The following is a 13,456-nucleotide window of genomic DNA, read 5'->3' as shown; positions in this document are numbered from 1 at the left end:
CGTAGTTTTATAGTTTTTTCAGGCGCATAAATGCATGGCAAATGCAGTGCTTTAATTAAGGGGCTGCACCTGTCTTGCTTTTGTAATTCGTTCATTAAGGGGCAACTCAACTTTCCATCGGATTTAGTTTTTGAAGAAATTTGAATCAATGTTGTTGCAACATTTTAACAATAATTGAGAGCCCGGATCAAACAAATTTATTAAATTAAACCTTTCAACAAATATTAAAAGGGGGAGGGCAACGGTTAGGGAAACCCCTTCCAATCTAGGTGGCGGAAAGCTGTAACCAGTTGTCTCTGAGTCGGAAAACGCTTCGTGATAATGTGTGAAAAACTTTGTTTCATATGATGTTTCTCCATCTTTTGTAGGTTTCAAAATCATCAGCACACTGCGGCGAAGTAGGAAGTTGGGGTTCAAAAAGTTCCATTAGAACTTTCTCGAGCCAATTTTTGAGAGAAAAAAAGTTATCTAAAATTGTTATTTACGTTGCAAAATGCCCAAAAAAAAATTTTGTATATTTTTGTTACCTGCTTCATTTCATTTATTGATATTTTTCACAAAAGGTATAGAATTAGTGAATTAGCCTTTGCTAAACCTTTTTGGATATCGTGGATTGTTATAAACAATTTTCGTAAACAAACTCATTAAATAAGTACTTTTGGATGTAGAAAATTCGTTTTTTTCAGCGCAATGCTTTATTTAATGTTAAAAAATAATACACTTTCAGATACACAAAATGCGTTTTTTTTTATCAAGATTATTTATTTTTCCCATACTTATAATATTTCAACGGGTTATATCGACACTTAACCGCATTATTTATTGTTATCAACTAGTTTCATTAACAGAACAATGAAATAGGCGCTTTTAGATACAGAAGATGTAGTTTTTGAGCAGATTCTTTTACTTTACTCTCAAAAATAATATTTCAACAATGAGATGCTTTTGTAGAGAATTTTCCTTTTCTTCAAAATTTCTTAATAAAAATGATTAAATTTTAATATCAATAGTCTTTGTTTGAAATATTCCGTTGACATATGATTCTTGAAGCTAAAAAAAAAACGATTTTGGTAAAAAATGCATTTTCTGTATGTAAACAACGCCTATTTAACGAATTCGTTTACAAGAATTAAAAATGTTTTAAAGTGTCAATAAGTCCTATTGAAGTATTATTTTTTAAGGTAAAATAAAGGATTCTATGCTGAAAAAACGCCTTTTCCTTATCGCAAAGCGCCTATTTATTGAAGTTATTTTTCAGAATTGTTTATAACATTGAAAAATAGTATATGAAGTGTCAATAAATTTAGTTCAAATATTATTTTGCAGGGCAAAATGAACGATTGTGCTAAAAAAATGAATTTTCTATATTAAAAGAGCTTATTTAATGCATTTGTTGAGGATAATTATGTACGACAACAAAAAATGTAGTGTTTCAGTGTTTAGTTAAAATAGGACATTGCTTTTATACGATACCACAAGCAAAAAAGTATAAAAAGTAGAAAAAGTATAAAAAATTACGGCTTTTTGGAATTTTGTAACTTAGATGACAATTTAAGCATTTTTAAAAATCTCCTCGACAGAATTCAGAATTTTTTTTCAAAATTCTTCTTCGGAATTTAATGAGCTTTCATTTAAGAAAAAATAGCGAAATCAGCAAATAAATGTTGGCTCTGGAACGCAATCCTAATTTCCTATTTCACTGCACTGCGTGGGCTGAATTATGTGGTTGAATTAAAAAATTGTGAATATTTCGAGAAAAGTAGCAGCTACGATTTCGCGGATATCGATTTTGAAACGTACAGAGAAACATCCTAAGAAGCCAGATTTTGGATCATCTGCATGAAACGTTTTTTTTTTTTTTTCTTTTTGACGGCGAGATTTTATATGCAACCCGTTGCCTCAATTATAAATGGATGATGCTATTTCAATTTTTAATTTTGTCTGAATCACTCTTGTTGATATTGAAATTAAAAAACAGATCTATTGATCTAATGAATATTAAATGTCTATATATGTCTGCAAATGTGCACTCAAATCTTATGCATGACGAATGAGACCAAAAATATGCTATATTCTTATTTGGCTTATGACTCTAGAATATTGCGGTGATAAACTTGTTAATTATAAGTACTCGGTTTCCCTATTGTTATCTGTAGTCCAAGGTCATCTTACGTGATAACTCAGTAAAGTCTAGTATTATCTATTATTTTGTCTTCAAGACAGTCTGCTCGTTAAAACATAAAATGCATTCTTGAACGCTTTTTCGTAAATTTTAACTAAAAAGTATAATAAACTTTAAGAAAACGAATTAAAAGCTTTCAGCTTCTTATATAAAACTCATATTGTAGTTGTCTTTGGAAAATATAAATGCTGTATATCTTCTCTAATTCTATTGAAGTAAAAAAAATGGTAAATTTTTTAATGTTTCTTTCACGTGATAATCTTGATACTCATTTCCTGAATGAAGTTCGCGTGAATCGTGTGGAGATTCAGGAGATCACGCTGAATGATCGGCGAGCAAGAACAGTTTGAATGAAATCATATAACGAAGAAACGGTTCGTTAAATTTCAGTGTAAGACGAGTAAAAACTCGTAGTGGGTGTCAGACTTGTTTGTCGTGTAGATGATTAACAGAAAATAAAAAAGATAACTGTGAGGCGGCAAAAACAGGAAACCAAAAAAGCTAGGCAGTCGAGAAACGATGAGTGAAGCATAGATGAGACAAAACATTTTAAAAAACCCGCTTCTTCGACAGAAAAAGGATGAAAGGTGACGGTGAAGAGACGTTAACGGAATAAAAATAAGTAATTGGTAATTTAAAAGAAACGAACGTGAGGCACATACGAGATTACTAATTCATGGATCGGTTGATAAGAGTATGTCAAGTTGTAAGTGAGAGGATGTAATCCGTTTACCCTCGAATAAAAAGAGGGTCTGAAAGTGATAAAAAAAATTTCTTTGGAAAGGAATCTGTGAAAAGGGAGAGAAGGCATTGCATTTTTTACTTGTTAATTTTACGTCTTACTAAACAAATTTCTTCGTGTCAGCGAAAAACTGAAGATAGTTTTATTTATTAGATGTTCATTTTTTCACTAATCCTCTCTTTTAAATTTGCATGAGAAGACTTTTAAAAGGAAAGAACTCATGAGCAAAAATATAAATAGATGACGCGTTTCCGCTGAAGCGATGCGAAAACGTAATTAATAACTTAGACAGCTTGAAATAAGAATGGTGACAATGTATGATAACTTCATTTTGATCCCATATGTTTTAATCTTGGTTTTAATGAAACTCGAGCCTTTCCAAGAAATTTTGTTATATTCCTCTGAAAAATAATATTTCATTTGTTTTTAAATGTTGCACCTTTTTGTCGATTTATGAAATTGAGAGGAATAGACAAATATATTATACAAATGCTTTCATTAAGTTAAATTTAGAGCAAAGTTGTTGCTGTTTTTTCTCCAAGCAATGACCCTTTTACCATTTTGGTTTCATTGGATCAATGACGAGTCAAAGCGAACTGTGTCAAACATTACACGACTCTCACATTAGCAAGTAGACACTCCGTAGAACGACTCTCTCTAATTGGCAAATGACCATAGTCCTGTCAGTATATAGGAAATCCGAGTCGAAAGTTTGAACTCCTTACCTAAATAGATTACGTGCATTAATTTCACCACACTAATTTTAAAATTACCCTTTAAATTCAGTTCAGTCATCGAAAAACAAAATAAAAAGTGTTGTATAGACTATATAAAGTATGAAAGTTTAACTGTATAAGATTAGTAGATAAAGCTTTGAACTCTAACAGGAACCTGACCATGTGATTACTATATGTATTATTACAGTACGGAAATATAATTACAATTTCCGCTGAATGAAGAATATCAGAGTTTGTAAAGACGATTTTCCCTGGATCGAAATGAAACGAAAGATCCTTCCAACGTGACGCAGAAGGAAATGGCTATTTATATATTGGCGTTTCTTGAATTCCTAATTATATACTTTTAGAATGCAAGACCACATTTTGAATTACGATGAACCTCCACCCCCGTTAAAAATGAGCTCAGCATCCTATACAATGTTTAACCTTGAATTTTTCATTCGAGAAAATAATATGCCTGACCTAACATATGTACAATAAATCTAAAGATATCAATTTCATCTGCAAAAAAATGTTCCAAGAATGTAAAAATTCTTTTGTTTCCTTATATTGATACTGATTTTCAGATAAAATTGAATATCGTCCGTTGCAGGAAAAAACAAGAAGAAAATGATACCTCTAGATTTACTGGATATAGTCTTATCTCTGATTGTGAGTTTAAACAAATCAAAAAGAAAAAATAAGAAAAGCTTAAAAATGATTGTACAAAAATAAGTTTAAACATAAATAATGAATGTATATATATTATCCTCCATTTCAAAACGTGACAATCGTGCAATCTGACAATATTATACGCGTCGAAGAAATAAACTTCCTATATATATATATATATATAATATTCAACAATGACACAAGCGTCTGGTTTTTTAAAATTAAAAAGTTTCCCTGCAAACGTCTTGAGATCCGTTCAGCACTTGTCCTACTTCTAGATCGCTGCACTTGGTCTAAATCTTAAGAGAGTACATGCTGTAAATTGACTTGAAGCATGATACGTCAAGTAATTAAAAATTACCGTACGTCCATACGAGGAAAAGTATTCAGAGGGGATTTTACCCTTAAAGCTCACATGGGATGTCTCACAACCCACGGGCTGTTCGATTTATTTCCGATTGTCTACGTTTTTTTTCAAGCATTTTTTTCGAATAGCTGGATTATCACTGAGGCTTTGGAGATAATTTTTTCCTATTTTTCATTGTTTAAACATCACTTATAATTTTTTTTATTCAAAAATATCTGAAGTTGTATTTGGGTGTGTGACCGTAAAGGGTTAATGCTATTTTAATCTGAAAATTGATCCAGTGAGATTTCTCTAGTTGAAATGTAGCCAGAAGAGGGGCACTGTAATCACTTAAAAGTGAAAAATCATTGGTTTTCAGTGAAATAACATTGATTGTCAGTAAAATTTTAGATGTATTCACGGTCTGGTTAAATGTCACAGCTTGTTATTAACACTCTGATTAAAAATTAATTATTCCTTGAGTGCACCATGTAACCAATGAACTATCGCGCGTTAAGTTATTGACATTGACTTTGCACGTTATAGCATTAAGAGGGTTTATGAATTTTCATTAGACAAACAATTTGCGTTTCTGGGATGAGAAGAGTTTATAAATTACAAATTTTGTTGCATTAAATTACCTAGGATAATGTTCTGCTTATAACTATTCCCTTTACTTTGATTTACTATCACTATATAAATATCAGAGATTTCAATTCAGTTAATTGTCTTGAAATATATTTTTTTTCTATAGTTTAACAGACTGCAACTAATACAAAAATTTATATTTACATTTATGTTTGATATATAGGCTTTGAAAAATAAAACAGTAGGCTAAACCACGTAACTTGAGTCTGACCGTAGGATATTATTCATGAAATTATCTTTACTGTACCTAGAAAATAATGCGGTGCCAGTTTTTGAAAAATTATACCACACACCCTGCAAGCTTAAAAAATGAAACACATACGTTTGGAAATTCGCAATGCCCCATACTGTGCAAACTGTATACGTGAGAAAGTGCACTGCAAGCAGATTTTGCGAAACATATGATTTCAACTGTATGGTGAAAATAATAAACATACTGAAAGATTTACGATGCAGAAAGGAACTTGAATTTTAAGCTAATTTTACAATGAAGTCATTTTTAATTAATTTTCCATTTTTGGGATAATGTATTTCAGTACCGAGAAAGTTACGTTGAGATGAAATATAGAATTAATGTCCAGCACCAGGAAACTTGTGAACCAAGAAAATTTATTCGGATTTACTAAGGGAGTATATACTTTTTGATGGCTGTTTTGAATTCTTTCCTTTTTATTATTTTTCGTTATTGAAATAAGCCTGCAGCTATACATAATAGAAAGTTCACAGAGAATATACCACTTGAGAGATCAGAGGTCGATATTGTTCCAGAATTATATTTAACCCGTTTACTTCACCTGGGTTCCAAAGAACCCTAGTTCAAAAGAAGATTAGTGCATCATAAAAAAGAAATATTAAGGTATGTCCAGAACAATTTTTACTGCGAAATAGCAGTCATTGGACCCCATGTGATTATTCATTTATTATTCAGCGGTGTGATCTCAACGGATTAAAATTAATTGCCACGGTACATTATAAAAAAATAATACTATTAATGAAAAAAACTACAATTAATTAAAAAACTATTTTTATCAGCTTGAGAATTCCACGGTTGGAAACCAGTAATTGTCTGTCATTGTACTTTGTAAAAAACTAAATAGGTGAAGAAGCGGAAGGACAAAATGGCTCTTTTCGGCAATCCTGATCAAGCCTGACCATGTTCCGAATCCTTCAGCTTCGCGTGTGCCTATTTCATTTTACAAAAGTGTATATATCGCCACATGTGGAAGGAATTGAAGTCAAGAGCGCTTGCCAGGGGGAATTGAAGGCTGATGCCACCCCTGTTGTCTCCAACCTTTTTCTTTTGTGACTAATGACATTAATTATTTACAAAAGATGCAATATGCCTCTCACATTCAAGGAAACTTTGCAATAACACATTTAACGAAGCAGCGAGAAAAACATTTCCACTAGAGATAATGTCCAATAAATTTTGCTCTTGTTAGTATCGGAATTGATTAGAAAAGTCATTACTCAATTAAGCAATCGTTCCTATTACTATATATGTTGTTTCCAAGTACCACCTATCTCTCTTTTTTATTTTCTGTCACCTAGTTTTTTTTTCTGATCTCGTTTAGAATTGGTCCAATAATAACGTTTAATGACGTTATATTTTTAACGTTTATTTAGTAACGTTAGTTGTAAAAACACTGGGTTTATTCTTATCGAATAAGCGAAGAGCAGTTTGCGAATGAATACCTTTTACTTTCAATGCTTTTAAGTTTCTTGAAAATAATGTACCCAAGCTCATTCCATTGTGATGCGTCCCTGGCGTAAGCAACCGGCATGTTACGTGCGCTCATACATCTTACTGGATGTCTACCTGTTCTGGGTCAACCGAGTACATGCAAGGTCAGATACGAAGAATTCAAGAACTCTAATAGACGTTGAATAAATGTTACTTCCAAACATGGCCACACGCCTGAAAAGTCACCTGGCATCAAGTCACATTAACAAAAATGCATTGGAGGTGTATCGGATTTTATTGAACTTCATGCGCGTTCCTCAGTGGCCACTAAAATGTAAGGAAAAGATCCTGGGTCATTTTAAAATGAAATGACAAACTGAACAATTTAAAGTTTAATTCTCGTAAACATTTAATAATTCCACAAGATTAATAGAGACTGTAAATTTTAACTCTTTTAAATTTTTTGATTAAAAATGTAAAAATTAAGAGAATTAGATACAGATATTGTGAAATTTCAGCTTACGAAGCTAATCAATTTTAAATTTGAGAAACTGAGTTCATGGGGCGTAATTATTCTAGATATCTAGATACTTGTGTTTCTGGGATTAAATTTTAAAATGTCTTATTATGAAGGTTTTTATTTTGCCTTATTGGATTTGCAACTTTCATAAATCAAAATTGCTTAATTTAATATGCTTTTAATTTCTTTTAATTTAAAATGCAAAATTGTAGATAAAAATTTTCTTACTATGCTGATCCTTCATATGTTTTTTTCCAAGTCTAACATTTTTGGACTAGTTATCGCCATGAATATAACAATAACTGAATATTTTTCAACTTAAAAATATTACCAATTGCACATATAAAAGTATCGCAGCTTTAAGTTTTGAGGTACTCAATTGATACGGTCGTATCATACGACAATCTGTGTATCATTAATCTAAAGAAATAGAACACTGTTACATTCTTGAATCATTTTCTCCAGGTCAAATTGATACCTTTAGATTAAGTGTGGACTCATTACAAATTGCATAATTTTTAACTGAAAATAAAAAAATCCCGGTAAAGAAATAATGAATTTCGTAGTCATTTCCCCGGGTCTGGTACTCTAGTACACAGCAAAAAAAGTATTGTAAAATTTTAATTTCAGATCGAAAAGAAATCTATTTTTTCATTAATAATAATATGCAAAATAAGCTTGACAAAGATTCACAATTAAACTCAGACTTCCAAACTACCTCACTTTTCGTCTTATTAGAGACGAAAAAATAACAAATGAACTAACATCTCACTTTTTCATTTTTTTTTGTCTTTTTTATGCTACTAGGGACCCAACATGTTTCGGGCCAATTAAGACTCCCTCGCCAGGGATTTCTCACATTAATCCCTTCCCTATCACCGAGTGAGTCACGCCTACCCCGAAAGGTGTAATAATAATAAAAATAATAATAAAATGATCTCCTTCTTAAATCAGAGGAAACAGTTAGTACTCTTACATTTAGAGCATCCTCTAAGAAATTCAATATATTTTTAAATGAGAATAACTCCCCAAATCAAAGTACGTATTACAATAGATAGGGTCATTGCGCCATTCGCAGTTATCTGATGTCAGATAGATGCTATCATTTGAAATATTTGTGAATAGCAATACTGCAACTAATGCAGTATTGTAGGATGTGTATTTTATTTCATAAAATTTCTACCGTTACAGAATTTTCCGGAAGACTAACTTCTTTTCCAGTTCATTCAGGGCTAGTGTTAAAGAAATTTCCGTAATACTAGTTAGTACCTTTATTTAAATAACTATCATTTGGAATGCTTCAAGTTATATAATTGTTAAAATTAGAATACGACACTTGATACCCTTAAAATATACTCTTCAAGTTTTAATCATCATATTCCTTTCTTAAACGACTGATGTTTGGTCAAAATGGAACAATAGTACAACAATAAATGTTTTAATAAACACGGTAATAAATTATATCATCTACGCTTACTCCATGAAAATTACAAATCCCGAAGGTTCTTAAAAGATAGAAAGAGAAACATCAAAATTTGTAGACTCTTCTTGTTTACTGCTGGAACTTAAATAAGGTAATAGTAATAATAGGAAATATTTCCTTCGAGTCTGCTGTAGGAGCATAAAGTTTTCGTATGACCTCACCTCACCAGTGACGGCAGCAAGCGAAGGAACGGCGTTTAACCGTCCAGGAATTCTCGCTTACAACCAATCGTTATGCGAGTCATTGCCTTGAATCATCGGCGATTTCTCACTCATGTCAGAATCTCTCACACTATGAATCCTATGCTATGTTCTTATCATCAGCTGCTCTACGAGCGACGTCAGTTATGCTTTTGATTCCACAGCTCAGATTTTAGTCAACAGTAAATATAGCAATCAACGTTATTGATACTATCTGAATTCCATAGTCAGTGGTCTGTCAAATCATTAATTAGTCTGAGATCATTTCTGAATAATTTCATATGATGTTTCCTTCTTAGAGATTTGAGAGGAAATGTATGTATTCAGAACCTGATGAAGACGGAGAAAACAAATCTTTTTATTTTGTCAGGGTGCCATGTCAAATTAGTGACAATATAACTTTTTATGTAAATGGCAGTACACTGTTACAAATGCTTGGAGTTCTACCACACATCTACCAGAATTATTCAATACAATCGTAAGGTAAAATTGCAACCATGGTATTGGAATGAAGAAATTACAATACATATATTTTAAGTGTTGTAAATCGTGAAGTCATCGTCCAGCATTCCAATACATGTTTTAGAGCGTTTGTAAGACGAAAATTGCGCACCAGCCAAAATTACTTAAAATGGTGAGTCCACGATCCGGGTGCGCTACAGGTATCTTAGCACGTATTCTTTGAAAATTTTTTCAAAATTTAGATTGTTTCAAAAGCCAAAATAACTAAAAATTGTGAGTCGACGATTCGGGTGCACTAGGTCGAGCACCACGTAGTTTAGTACGTATTCGTTGAGAACATTTTCAAAATTTTAATTTTGTGAATAATTAAAACAGTACCAAATGGTCAGTCGACGACCCGGGTGCACCAGGCCACGCCCCAGGTCGATTCTAATTTTTAGTACTTTTGGCTGTTGGAATAATCTAAATTTTGAAAAAGTTCTCGTAGAATACGTGCTAAACTACCTGAGGAGCGAACTGATTCACCGGGGTTGCAGACTCACCATTTGGAATTGTTTTCATTATTCACAAAATTCAATTTTGAAAAAGTTCTCGTAGAATACGTATTATACTACCTGGTGCTCGATCTGGTGTACCTGGTGCTCGATCTGGTGTACCCGGATCATCGATTCACAATTTTTAGTAATTTTAGCTGTTGAAACAATCTAAATTTTGAAAAAGTTCTCGTATAATACGTACTAAACTACCTGGAACGCGACCTGGTGCACCCGGGTCGTCGACACACAATTTTTAGTAATTTTGACTTTTAAAACAATCTAAATTTTGAAAAAGTTCTCGTAGAATACGTGCTAAGATACCTGGGGCGCGATCTGGTGCACCCGAGTCGTCGACAGACCATATAGAATTTTTTTTATTATTCACGAAATTCAAATCTTTTAAAGTTCTCTTAGAACACGTATTATACTACCTGGTGCTCGATCTGGTGCGCCCGGATCGTCGAATCACAATTTTTAGTAATTTTAGCTGTTAAAAAAATCTAAATTTTGAAAAAGCTATCGTAAAATACGTACTAAGATACCTGGGGCGAGACCTGGTGCACCCCGTGTGGAAAAATGTTCTGGCGCTGGCCTGGCCCAGACCATACCGCCAGGTTTCCAGTCCTGGCGCTGAACAGATGGTATGGCCTGGGCCTGGCCAAAAGTGTAACGTTTTTTCTGGGTAGCCCCAGGCCAGACTGTCTGGTCAGCTGCTAGACAGGGGCTGGTCAGTCGCTAGACATAGACTGGTCAGCCGCTAGTTATGAGCTGGTCAGCTGCTAGTTATAGGCTGGTCAGTCCCGAGTTATTAGCTCGTCAGCCACTAGTTAATGTCTGGTCGATTAATGTTTTATCGTTGAGAATCATATCATCCATGTTTAGAGGATACGTTTTGAGGATACACTCAAAAAGAAAAACATGATTTCCTAGGAAAATATATAATATACATGTTTGATATAATCAGCAAAAATTAAAATTTTGCGTAAAAAATAAAATGCCATCAATAAAATAAATTAATTAAATTACAGTTTCTAATACTTTTTCTTTTATAATAGATAAAAAGTAGGTTTGTACTTACTATTTATTTAATAACGTAATAAAGATTGGGTACACTTTATGCCTCCGCTTTCACAGCTAATTTTTGGCTGGATTAATATATTATTAGGAAAATAATAAGAAATTTTGACAGTTTGTGACACTTGATCGACAAAAACTAGCACTGTTTCCGAGACGTCGGAGCCAAGCACTGTCAGAATACATCAAGTTTTGACGTCAACTGGCAAGATGTCTGCACGCCGAGGGTCAAGCAATGAATTATAATTACTTGGAAAAACTTGATTGTTTTGATGACTTGGATACAAAACTTTTACTATAAACTTTTTTAGTTTAAAAATTGTCATTATAGGCTCTGTGACTTTTTGTAATATAAGCAAAAACTTACTGTATCGAACTTATATTTTTTTCTTGGCTAGCTGACCAGTGCCAAACCTGGGCCAGAACAGACCTTCCAGACTAGACAGTCTAGATAAAATCAAACCTGAGCCAGATTGGCGTCAGACCTGAGCCAGATCAGTTCTTCCAGAATATATAGTCTAGATAAATCCAGACCTGTAACCAGACTGCCCGGACATTTTTCCACACGGGACCCGGGTAGTCGAATCACAATTTGGAATTATTTTCATTATTGACAAAAATTTAAATTTTTTTAAAGTTCTCGTACAAAATGTTTTAAATTACCTTGTGTTCGACCTGGAGCACCCGGATTGTCAACACATAATTTTTAGTAATCTTGGCTGTTGAAATAATCTAAATTTTGACAAAGTTCTCATAGAATACGTGCTAAGATACCTGGGGCGCGACTTGGTGTACCCGAGTCGTCGACTGACGATTTGAACTTGTTTTCATTATTTACCAAATTTAAATTTTTTAATTTCTCGTAGAATACGTTTTATACTACCTGGTGCTCGATCTGGTGCACCCGGATCGTCGGCTCACAATTTTTAGTAATTTTTGCTGTTTGTACAATCTAAATTTTGACAAAATTCTCGTAGAATACGTGCTAAGCTACCTAGTGCGCGACTAGATTCAACCTGATCGTCGACTCACTAATGGTAGTTATTTTTGCAATTGGCACAATTTAAATTCTTAAAAAGTTCTCATAGAATATGTGCTACACTATCTGGTGCGCAAACCGGTGCACTCGGGTAGCGAACTTACCATTTGTTGTTCTAATTTTTCTCTTCAATGGGCGTCGAGATATCCAGCTATTAGACGTACATTATAAAATTCCAAAAAATGTATGGTAGCATGGCAACGCCAGAATTTGGAAACTACAATATTGTGTATTGCAGCGTTACCTTACGTTTCGGAAATAAACTTCCAATACATGTAGTGGAAGTTTCCAACAGATATTTTTAACACTGTGATTACAGAATTTTCAGGTACCTTACAAACTGAAGCTATATAACATCCCCTGTAGAAAAATGTCCTGGCAGCCTGATTACAGGTCTGCTCCAGGTCTGGATTTATCTAGACTGTCTAGTCTGGAAGATCTGATCTGGTCCACGTCTGATTCCAGTGGTTCAGGTCTGTTCAGGTCAGCAATTTTTTTTTAAACATATCTTGGCAAAGTCACAGGGTATTTAAAATGATAAAAAATAAGAAACTTTTACTATGAAAACAGCACCTTTTACCTACACCTTGACAGTCTGGTCTGGTCCAGGTGTGGCGCTGATCAGCTATCCAAGATCAACAATAATTGTAAGTTGTGTCTAGAAGGTCGAGTCTGATCCAGACCTCTCGCTAATCAGCGAGTCCAGATAAATAAAATTGTAAATTCGACCTGGAACGTCTGGTCAGGCTCAGACCTAGCACTGATCAGCGAGCCAAGAACAAAAAAATCCTAAGTTCAATCATCACATTTTTTGGACATATTTCGAAAAAGCTGCAAGGTATTTAAAGTAATAGAAAAAAAGAAATCCATATTAATCAAAGCACGACTTTTTTTCCTTAACACCTTGATAGTCTGATCCCGCCCAGGTTTGGCGCTGATCAGCTAGTCAAGAAGAAACAAAATCTAAGTTCGATCAGTAAATTTTTTTTTAATACTTCGAAAAAGTTACAGGGTGTCTGTAATTAATTTTTTTAACTATAGGGGTTTATAGTGTAAAATGATTCTTTTCCAAGTCATTGTCAGATTACGTCACAACTTGCAGTACCAGTTGTGTATTGAATCTGACCTCTCTGACACACTGCTAGTTTT

The 13,456-nt window shown here is 33.4% G+C and overlaps 1 long non-coding RNA gene across 1 annotated transcript; it reads right to left on the bottom strand.

Annotated features, from left to right (window-relative positions):
- Window positions 1–8,795: 8,795 nt before the first annotated feature.
- Window positions 8,796–11,431, bottom strand: LOC117177103. Its single transcript, XR_004467663.1, has 3 exons — window positions 11,273–11,431; window positions 10,729–11,120; window positions 8,796–9,526 (listed from the first exon to the last, which is right to left on the bottom strand). It is a non-coding gene; the product is annotated as an uncharacterized LOC117177103 (long non-coding RNA).
- Between the last annotated feature and the right edge of the window lie 2,025 nt (window positions 11,432–13,456).

The sequence above is a fragment of the Belonocnema kinseyi genome, chromosome 7 (assembly GCF_010883055.1).
Source record: "Belonocnema kinseyi isolate 2016_QV_RU_SX_M_011 chromosome 7, B_treatae_v1, whole genome shotgun sequence".
Classification (NCBI taxonomy): Eukaryota; Metazoa; Arthropoda; class Insecta; order Hymenoptera; family Cynipidae; genus Belonocnema; species Belonocnema kinseyi.
This window is presented reverse-complemented; position numbering and strand designations above follow the sequence as displayed.